At 49.0% G+C, this 10,000-nt stretch overlaps 1 protein-coding gene across 1 annotated transcript in view; it reads left to right on the top strand.

Moving 5' to 3' along the window:
- LOC123754494 (potassium channel subfamily K member 2) overlaps positions 1–10,000 on the top strand; it is a 116,512-nt gene that overhangs the window by 13,908 nt on the left and 92,604 nt on the right. The gene's annotated exons all lie outside the window — the stretch shown is intronic.

The raw sequence follows: 10,000 nt of genomic DNA, 5'->3' as shown, positions 1-10,000 counted from the left end.
GCGTCATCTGCAAACATTGACATGTATGATTCCACTCCTGTAAACATATCATTTACGTAAATTAGAAAGAGGATTGGTCCCAGCACCGATCCTTGAGGTACTCCACTTGTTACTGTTCGCCAGTCCGACTTTTCGCCCCTTACCATTACCCTCTGGCTCCTTCCTGTTAGGTAGTTCTTCACCCATACTAGGGCCTTTCCGCTTACTCCTGCCTGCCTCTCAAGTTTGTATAGCAGTCTCATGTGCGGTACCGTATCAAAGGCCTTTTGGCAGTCAAGAAATATGCAGTCTGCCCAGCCTTCTCTGTCCTGCCTTATCCTTGTTACTTTATCATAGAATTCTAAAAGGTTTGTTAGGCATGATTTCCCTGTCCAGAACCCATGTTGGTGCTTGTTTACAAACCCAATGCTCTCCAGGTGCTCAACAAGTCTTAGCCTAATTATTCTTTCAAGTATTTTGCAGGGGATGCTTGTCAGTGATACGGGTCTGTAGTTAAGTGCCTCCTCCCTATCACCCTTTTTGAAAATCGGTACGACATTTGCCTCCTTCCAGCAACTGGGCAATTCTCCCGACATAAGTGACTCATTAAAGATCATTGCCAGAGGCACGCTGAGAGCCTGCGCTGCCTCTTTGAGTATCCACGGTGATACTTTGTCTGGTCCAACAGCTTTATTTGCATCCAGTGTTGTCAACTGTTTCATTACATCCTCTGCTGTCACCTCTATATCCGATAGTCTTTCATCTTGGGTAATCTCTTCTAACAATGGGAGCTGCTCAGGCTCGGTTGTGAACACTCCATGGAATTTTGCATTCAGTACCTCGCAGATTTCCTTGTCGCTTTCTGTATATGCCCCTTCTGTTTTCCTCAGTCTTGTCACTTGGTCATTTACCGACATCTTCCTTCTTATATGGCTATGTAGTAATTTTGGTTGCTTTTTCGCTTTGACTGCAATATCGTTCTCATAATTTCTTTCCGACACTCGTCTTATGTTAATGTAATCATTCCTAGCTCTGTTACATCTAATCCTGTTGTCCTCTGTCCTTTGTCTTCTGTACTTCCTCCACTCCCTCCTGCTTCTCACCTTTGCTTCCTGACACTGTCTATTAAACCATGGGTTATTATATTCCCTCCTGCTTTTTTCCTTTATTGTTGGAATAAATCTATCTTCAGCCTCCTTGCATTTCAATATGACTTGGTTCATCATACCTTGCACTGTTTTTCCTCTAAGTTCTTCCTCCCACTGCACTTCTCCCAGGTAGTCCCTTATCCTTCTGTAGTCCCCTTTTCTGTAATCAAGTCTCCTTTCCCGGACCTCTTGTCCTTTGGTCACAATTTTAAGCTCCATCATGTAGTCAAAGACTAGGACACAATGGTCACTAGCTCCTAGTGGTATTTCATGTTCCAACTGCTCGATGTCTTCTACATTCTGAGTGATAATGAGATCTAATAGGCTGGGCGTATCCCCTCCTCTTTCCCTAGTATCTTCTTTCACATGCTGTGTTAGGAAATTCCTGTCAATAACGTCTACCAGCTTCGCTCCCCAGGTCTCCTCCCCGCCATGGGGATTCCTCGTTTCCCAATTTATCTCTCCGTGATTTAGGTCCCCCATGACCAGCAGCTTCGCTCTCATTCTATGCGCTAAAGTTGCTGCCCTCTGCAGTTCATCCATACATGTCTTGTTGCTGTCCTCGTACTCCTGCCTGGGCCTTCTACTGTTTGGTGGGGGATTGTAGAGTATCAAGATTACAATCTTCTTCCCATCCACTGTCAGAGTTCCATGTATGAAGCTTGTGCTTTCATTGGTACCCGGATTTTCCAGCTCATCAAACTTCCATTTCCGCTTTATTAGTAGTGCCACTCCTCCTCCCTGTCTCTGTGTCCTTTCTTTTCTTATCACCTGGTACCCCTCTGGAAAGATTGCATCCGAGATCATGCCATTTATTTTAGTTTCCACTATTGCCACTATGTCTGGGTCTGCCTCACTAACTCTTTCTTTTATCTCTTCTGCTTTATTGGCTACCCCATCAGCATTGGTGTACCAAACCTTGAGACTCTTCTTGGAAACTCGGGTGTCAGAGTTCCCCCTTTCACCAGGGGTCTGGGGGGAACTGGGGGGTGTCTGGGGGGCAAGTGGGGGCTGTGGGGGTGAGTGGGGGGGTGCTAGGGGGGTGCCTGGGAGTGCCTGGTAGGCGAATGGGGTCTGGGCATCTAGGGGGGTAGGAAGGGCATAATGGGTCTGAAAGTTAGGGGTCTGAATAGCATAGGGGGGTTGAGAAATAGAGTGAGACTGAGAGTCAGATAGAGGTTGAGAGGTTGGGGGGAAGAGGGATACTGAGGGCGGAGAGCTGAGATGAGAATGGAGCATGGGTGCTGGGAGTGGAAGAGAGGGTATATTAGTAAGGGGGGAATCGGGGGTAGGTGGGGGTTTTGGGGTAGAAGAGGGGAAGAGGGAGATGGGGGAAGGTGTTAGGGGGTCACAAGGTGCGGGGGTTAAATGTGGGCTGGAGGTGCATAGGAGGGGTGAGGGTTGGGTGGGGTTTGGGGGTGAGTGGAAGAGGGGTGCAGTGGAAGCTGGGATGGAGTAGATGGAATTGAAGTCAATGGGGTAGAAGGGGCAGGGGAGTGGGAAGGGGTATTTGGGGAGGGGGGATGGGAAGGTGGGTTTGGGGAGGGCATGGCTTGACCCACTGGGGTCGCTGACAAGTGTGATGTAGCAGGGGCAGGGGAATCGTTGTGGAGGTGCAAATGTGGAAGGGACAGGGGGGTTGTGGGAGGCTGAGGCAGGGGGGATGTATAGGAGGGCTGAGTTGGGGAGGATGCGACCTGGGAGGTGACCTGGGAGGTGCCCTGGGAGGTGACCTGGGATGTGACCTGGGAGGTGAGACTACCTGAGAGACTATTTCGGTGTCGTTGTTGCCATCTATTTTTGTGGGCTGTTTGCTCATCTTTCGTCATAAACCTCTCTATAAACACATTGTAATGGGTTTCACTTCCTCTGAGTAAATGCTTGCTCCTCATTATGTACTCCACTGCCTCCTCATTGGAGAATTGCACCAGAACAGGTCTATTCTTGGTACAATTGTAAGGTCCAACCCGTCGATTGATATCCACCTCGCGTTCTGCCATCTCTGCTCCAATACACCTCAATATCTCGTGCAATTCGTATTTTTCTGTTTCTATTCTCTCTTGTCTTGTTGGTGCCCTAGATTCGAATAATCCATGTATTATAATAGACCGTCTCCTCAGTAATTCATTGTCATGCTGGTAGCCTGTCCCCTGGGGATTCCCCATCCCAACCGCAGTCACTAACCCATCCCCCATTACTCCTCTATCCTTAGCCATGCTGCTAATCCTTCCTAATTCGTTTGTGATACGAGCACATTCCCTCTCCCAGTCCTCTCTTCCCTTCCTAATCTCTTCCTGAACATAGAGCATAAATTCTTGTTTCTGCCTCTCTACCACATCCTGTATTTGCTGAAATACCTCACTTTTAATCCCCTGGATTAGATCCTCCAACCAATCACTCCTTCTCTCTACAAATTTCCCTATTAATTTGTCTATAAATCTGTCCTCCTCCTCATCCCTGCTGGTGATTGACCTTGAACCCCTTCTAGTCATTGCAGTAACAATCTAGCCAAAAAAGCGCTCCTCAATACCTTGCACAATCTGCCAACACAATAGGTGAGTGAATCTCCAATCGTCGTCCCACGTGGTGGTAGAAGGGTTGCTGCCGGGAGGTGAGGTCACGCGGTCAGAGGTCGGTGATGTCTGCTGCTTCCACACTGCACAGTATTTCCTCAACTATTTTGAATTACGCTAATTAAACTGTTTTTCTTCACTACCTTATGGCTCTGGTCAAAACCCAAGGTTTTTTCATTCACTTGTACATTCACTTATAGTCTTTTTCACTTCGAAGTTGCCTGATTACCCCTCCCACTCCACTAGTGACCCAGGAGCTCCCAACCCACGTCCACCCAACACGATGGTCACAAGACAAGTGTGTGTGTGTGTGTGTGTGTGTGTGTGTGTGTGTGTGTGTGTGTGTGTGTGTGTGTGTGTGTGTGTGTGTGTGTGTGTGTGTGTGTGTGTGTGTGTGTGTGTGTGTGTGTGTGTGTGTGTGTGTATACCCACCTAGTTGTACTCACCTAGTTGTGTCTGCAGGATCGAGCATTGACTCTTGGATCCCGCCTTTCGAGCATCGGTTGTTTACAGCAATGACTCCTGTCCCATTTCCCTATCATACCTGGTTTTAAAAGTATGAATAGTATTTGCTTCCACAACCTGTTCCTGAAGTGCATTCCATTTTCCCACTACTCCCACCCGTGCTGAAGAGTTTGTCTTTGTCCACCCTGTCAATTCCCCTGAGAATTTTGTAGGTGGTTATCATGTCTCCCCTTACTCTTCTGTTTTCCAGGGATGTGAGGTTCAGCTCCTTTAGCCTTTCCTTTTAGCTCAATCCTCTCAGTTCCGGGACGAGCCTGGTGGCATACCGCTGAATCTTCTCTAACTTTGTCTTGTGTTTAACTAGGTATGGACTCCAGGCTGGAGCTGCATACTCCAGGATTGGTCTTACATAAGTGGTATACAGGGTTCTGAAAGATTCCTTACACAAATTTCTGAAGGCAGTTCTTATGTTGGCCAGTCTAGCATATGCCGCTGATGATATTCTTTTGATGTGGGCCTCTGGGGACAGGTTCGGTGTGATATCAACCCCCAGATCCTTCTCTCTATTTGACTCTTGCAGGATTTCCCCTCCCAGATGGTACCTTGTGTTCAGCCTCCTGCTCCCTTCGCCTAATTTCATCACCTTACACTTTCCCGAGTTGAACTTTAGCAGCCATTTTCTTGACTATTCCTCCATTTTATCCAGGTCATCCTGTAGTCTCTGTCTATCTTCATCCGTCTTGATTCTTCTCATAATTTTTGCATCATCAGCAAACATCGAGAGGAATGAGTCTATACCCTCTGGAAGATCGTTCACATATATTAGAAACAGGATGGGTCCAAGTACTGAGTCCTGTGGGACTCCGCTGGTGACATCTCGCCACTCTGATGTCTCCCCCCTCACCGTTACTCGCTGTTTCCTGTTGCTTAAGTACTCCCTTATCCACTGGAACACCTTCCCTTTTACTCCTGCCTGTTGCTCCAACTTTTTTAACAGCCTTTTATGGGGTACTGTGTCAAAGGCTTTTTGGCAATCCAGGAAAATGCAGTCGGCCCACCCTTCTCTTTCCTGCCTAATTTTCGTTGCCTGGTCATAAAATTCTATTAAACCTGTGAGGCACGATTTACCATCTCTGAACCCATGTTGGTGGTGCGTTACAAAGTTATTTCCCTCCAGATGCTCTACGAGCCTTTTCCTCACAATCTTCTCCATCACCTTGCATGGTATAGAAGTTAAGGAAACTGGCCTGTAATTCAGTGCCTCTTGCCTGTCACCCTTTTTGTATATTGCGACCACGTTAGCTGTCTTCCAACTTTCTGGTAAGTCTCCTGTTTCCAGTGACCTGTTATACACCATAGAGAGTGGCACACTTAGTGCTTCTGCACCTTCCTTTAGTATCCATGGTGAGATTCTGTCAGGCCCAACAGCCTTTGTCACATCCAGCTCCAGCAGACACCTTTTGACCTCATCACTGGTGAGGTCAAATTCCTCCAAGGTTGCTTGGTTTGCCGCCTCCTCATTTAGTGCAGGGGCTTCTCCTTGTTCTATTGTGAAGACCTCCTGGAATCTCTTGTTGAGTTCTTCACACACCTCCTTGTCATTCTCTGTGTATCTGTTCTCCCCTTTCTGCAGCTTCATTACTTGTTCCTTCACTGCTGTTTTCCTCCTGATGTGGCTGTGGAGCAGCTTTGGTTGGGTCTTGGCTTTACTCGCAATGTCATTTTCAAACTGTCTCTCTGTTTCCCTCCTCACTCTGATGTACTCATTTCTGGCCCTCTGGTATCTCTCCCTGCTCTCTGGTGTTCTGTTATTTCTGTAGTTCTCCATGTTCTTTTACTCAGTTGTTTCGCTACCTTACATTCCTGGTTGAACCACGGGTTTTTCTGTTGTTTTTCGTTTTTCTCCTTTTGGACGGGGATAAACCTGTCTGCAGCTTCCTGGCACTTTTGGGTGACAATATCCATCATGACCTGCACATTCTTGTCTCTAAGTTCTGTTTCCCATGGTATTCCCCTGAGGAAGTTCCTCATCTCGTCATATTTTCCTCTTCGGTAATTCAGTCTTTTCCCCTCCACTCCCATCCTTGGATAGGTTATCCCTACCTCCACCAAGTACTCAAAGGTCAGTACACTGTGGTCACTCATTCCTATGGGGGCCTCAACTTTGACTTCCCTTATTTCTGACTCATTCAGGGTGAATATCAAGTCGAGTCTAGCTGGTTCATCATTGCCTCTCACTCTTGTGGGTTCCTTGACATGCTGGCTCAGAAAGTTCCTTGTTGCCACTTCCAAGAGTTTAGCTCGCCACGTATCTGCACCACCATGTGGGTCCCCATTCTCCCAGTCTATCTTTCCATGGTTGAAATCACCCATGATTAAGAGTCTTGAGCCATTCCTGCAGGCAACTGAAGCTGCTCTCTCTATTATATTAATGGTTGCCATGTTGTTCCTATCAAACTCCTGTCTAGGTCTTCTGTCATTTAGGGGAGGGTTGTAAATGACTGCCACTATTATCTTAGGTCCACCCATTGTTATAGTTCCTGTTATGTAATCTCTGAATCCGTCACAGCCCGGAATTTCCATCTCATCAAAACTCCAATCCTTCCTTATCAGCAGGGCCACTCCGCCACCTCCTCTCCCTTCCTCTCTTTCCTTACTATATAGTAGTCCTTTGGAAACACAGCATCTGTTATGACTCCTGACAATTTTGTTTCTGTTAGTCCTATTACATCAGGGTTTTCTTCTTGCACCCTTTCTGCCAGTTCACTTGCTTTATTAGTAATCCCATCAATGTTTGAGTACATTACCTTGAAGCTCACTTTCTTATATCCAATTTCACCCACACTCCCTACAAGTGTAGGAGGTTGTTCTATGGTCATTGCTACTTGGGTAGGCTCCTCCTCCTGTGAGGTAGTTGCCAGGGGTTCAGGGGGAGGTGGAGTGGGGGATGGAGGGCTTAGGTCTTCCTCAGGCCTGCTTGGGGCAGGAAGAAGTCCTGGGGGTGAGGGAGCAGGGATTGCTTGGGGAGAGGGCACGCCCTCCTGCGGTGTAGTTGACAGGGGTTTGGAGGGAGGTGGAGTGGGGGATAGAGGGCTTTGGTCTTGCTCAGGCCTGCTTGGGGCAGGGAGAAGACCAGGGGCTGGGAAAGCAGGGGCTACTTGGGGTAAGGGGAGAGGGAGGATTTGGGTTTCATGATGGGCATTATGCAGGGGCAAGGAAGGGTTTGTGCTGGGGGGTAGGGAGGGCCCTATTAGGTGGTGGGCTGGGGTGTTGCATTCCCCCCTGGGGTTCCTGGGTTGCTGGATTGGGGTTCCCCACTCCCCTCTGGGATTGCTGGGTTGTAGGCTGAGGTTCCCTGGCTCTCTTCCCTCTCCTTGCGCCTTTTCCTTGCATCTGCTGCCTTTACTATCTCATCTCTGGTCATGTCCCTCTGAACATATACCTCTTTGTAGTTCCTTGCATGCCTCAGTTTGCTCTTCCTTACTAGGATGTCCTCTTTGATGTCCTCGCTCTTGAATACTACCTTGATCAATCTCTTTTTGTCTCTGTTGTACTGGCCAATCCGGAAAAACTGTTCTATGTCTCGTTCAGCCCCTTCCATTCCTATCTCCTTTAATATCCCTGCCACTTCAGCTTTGTCTTTAGTCCTCGATTCCTCCCTTGTGGAGCCCTCTTGTTCCTTGACACCTACCACTACTACAGCTCTTTTCCTTTCCATTAGCTGGCTTGTGCATCTAGCTGCCTCCTGTGAGGTTACTGCTTTCATTACAACTTCCTTGACTGTGGACATTGCTCCTGGGCTCTTGAGCATTTCAGCAAAAATGCTGACGTCACTTGTCAGCACACACAGCCACAAGTGTGTGTGTGTGTGTATGTGTGTGTGTGTGTGTGTGTGTGTGTGTGTGTGTGTGTGTGTGTGTGTGTGTGTGTGTGTGTGTGTGTGTGTGTGTGTGTGTGTGTGTGTGTGTGTGTGTGTGTGTGTGTGTGTGTGTGTGTGTGTGTGTGTGTGTGTGTGTGTGTGTGTGTGTACCTACATGTGAGGAGTAAGAACACACATGCACATCAGGGACAGAACTGAAGGCCACATGCAGTTCCTCTCTTAGGAAATATAACCTTGTCACCAACTGTTGGCCTCTGACGTCAGTCTCCACCACTAGTGACGTCAGTCTCCACCACTAGTGACGTCAGTCTCCACCACTACTGACGTCAGTCTCCACCACTACTGACGTCACAGGCTCCGCCACAAGTGACGTCACAGGCTCCGCCACAAGTGACGTCACAGGCTCCGCCACAAGTGACGTCACAAGCCCCTCCACAAGTGACGTCACTGGCTCCTCCACAAGTGACGTCACGGGCTCCTCCACAAGTGACGTCACAGGCTCCGCCACAAGTGACGTCACAGGCACCTCCACAAGTGACGTCACAGGCTCTGCCACAAGTGACGTCACTGGCCCCTCCCCAAGTGACGTCACTGGCCACTCCACAAGTGACGTCACAGGCTCCTCCACAAGTGACGTCACGGGCTCCTCCACAAGTGACGTCACAGGCTCCGCCACAAGTGACGTCACTGGCTCCTCCACAAGTGACGTCACAGGCTCCGCCACAAGTGACGTCACAAGCCCCTCCACAAGTGACGTCACAGGCTCCGCCACTAGTGACGTCACAGGCTCTGCCACAAGTGACGTCACAGGCTCCGCCACAAGTGACGTCACGGCCTTGGTTGTGCAGACTGCGGCACTCACAGCCTCGCTGATCACGTACACTGACAAGGCAATTATCAAGGGAGAAAGCACCAAGCCATTAGGACTATACAGCACTGGGAAGGGGTCAGGATAAGGGATGGGACGGTGGGAAAGGAATGGTGCCCCAACCAATTGTGGACGGTCGGGGATTGAACGCAGACCTGCATGAAGCGAGACCGTCGCTCTACCGTCCACCCCAAGTGGTTGGGCATCTGGGCACCCGAACCTAAAGATAATAGAGGGAAAAGTCAATAGTTGACCTATGGGACCTACACCTGATGCCTCTGTTCACCTAGCGGTAAATAGGTACTCGGGAGTTAGATAACTGTTGTGAGTGGCGTCCCCGGCAGGTTAGGAGCTGGGGGGGGGGGGTCGGCATGACCACGTATAGGCTTCCTGTCCCCGCCACCAAGGGCCGGGAGCCAACACTCACAGTCAACAAGATCACCCATTCTTGGGGGGGCGTTATCATCCATATGATCCGTTCTTGGGGTCAGGAAGCCTGCGGTTGGGGTCACCCTCGTCCCCCCAACCCCCCCCCCCTCACAGGATGCCACCCACAACAGATGTCTTTTTCTTAGGTATCTATTCATTGCTAGGTGAACAGATGTATTAGGTGAAAGGAAAGGTGTTCAATCTTTTCTCTCCTGCTGGGGAATTGAACCCGGGCCCGTGTGTTGTGAGCCTATAGGTGGCAGGCCACTGGACCAGGATTAATCAACCATTAACGAAACCTGTGCATCTTTCCTCAGTTATGGCCGCCTTGTTTACATATATTAAACCATTTACGAGCTCCGCAGCAGCACGAGGCTGTTTACAACATTAACAACCTCGGGTTGTAACGTTAACAAGCCTCATAAACTGTTTATTATATGTAAACAGCCGCTATATGATTGTGGAAGGTTCAACAGGTTTCGTAAGTGGTCGTGTAAAGGAGCCTTGACTGTGTGCTCCAGGACCCTTGACCGCCCCCCCCCCCCCCTTCAGAGCAGGAGAGATTGCTGAAATAGAGGGAATACAGAGAACATATACGGCACGCATAGACGAGATAAAGCACCTAAATTATTGGCATCGTCTCAAAGCTCTCCAAATG

Source organism: Procambarus clarkii, chromosome 18, assembly GCF_040958095.1.
Source record: "Procambarus clarkii isolate CNS0578487 chromosome 18, FALCON_Pclarkii_2.0, whole genome shotgun sequence".
Taxonomy (NCBI): Eukaryota; Metazoa; Arthropoda; class Malacostraca; order Decapoda; family Cambaridae; genus Procambarus; species Procambarus clarkii.
The sequence above is the reverse complement of the archived record's forward strand: the minus strand, read 5'-3'. Positions and strand labels throughout refer to the sequence as shown.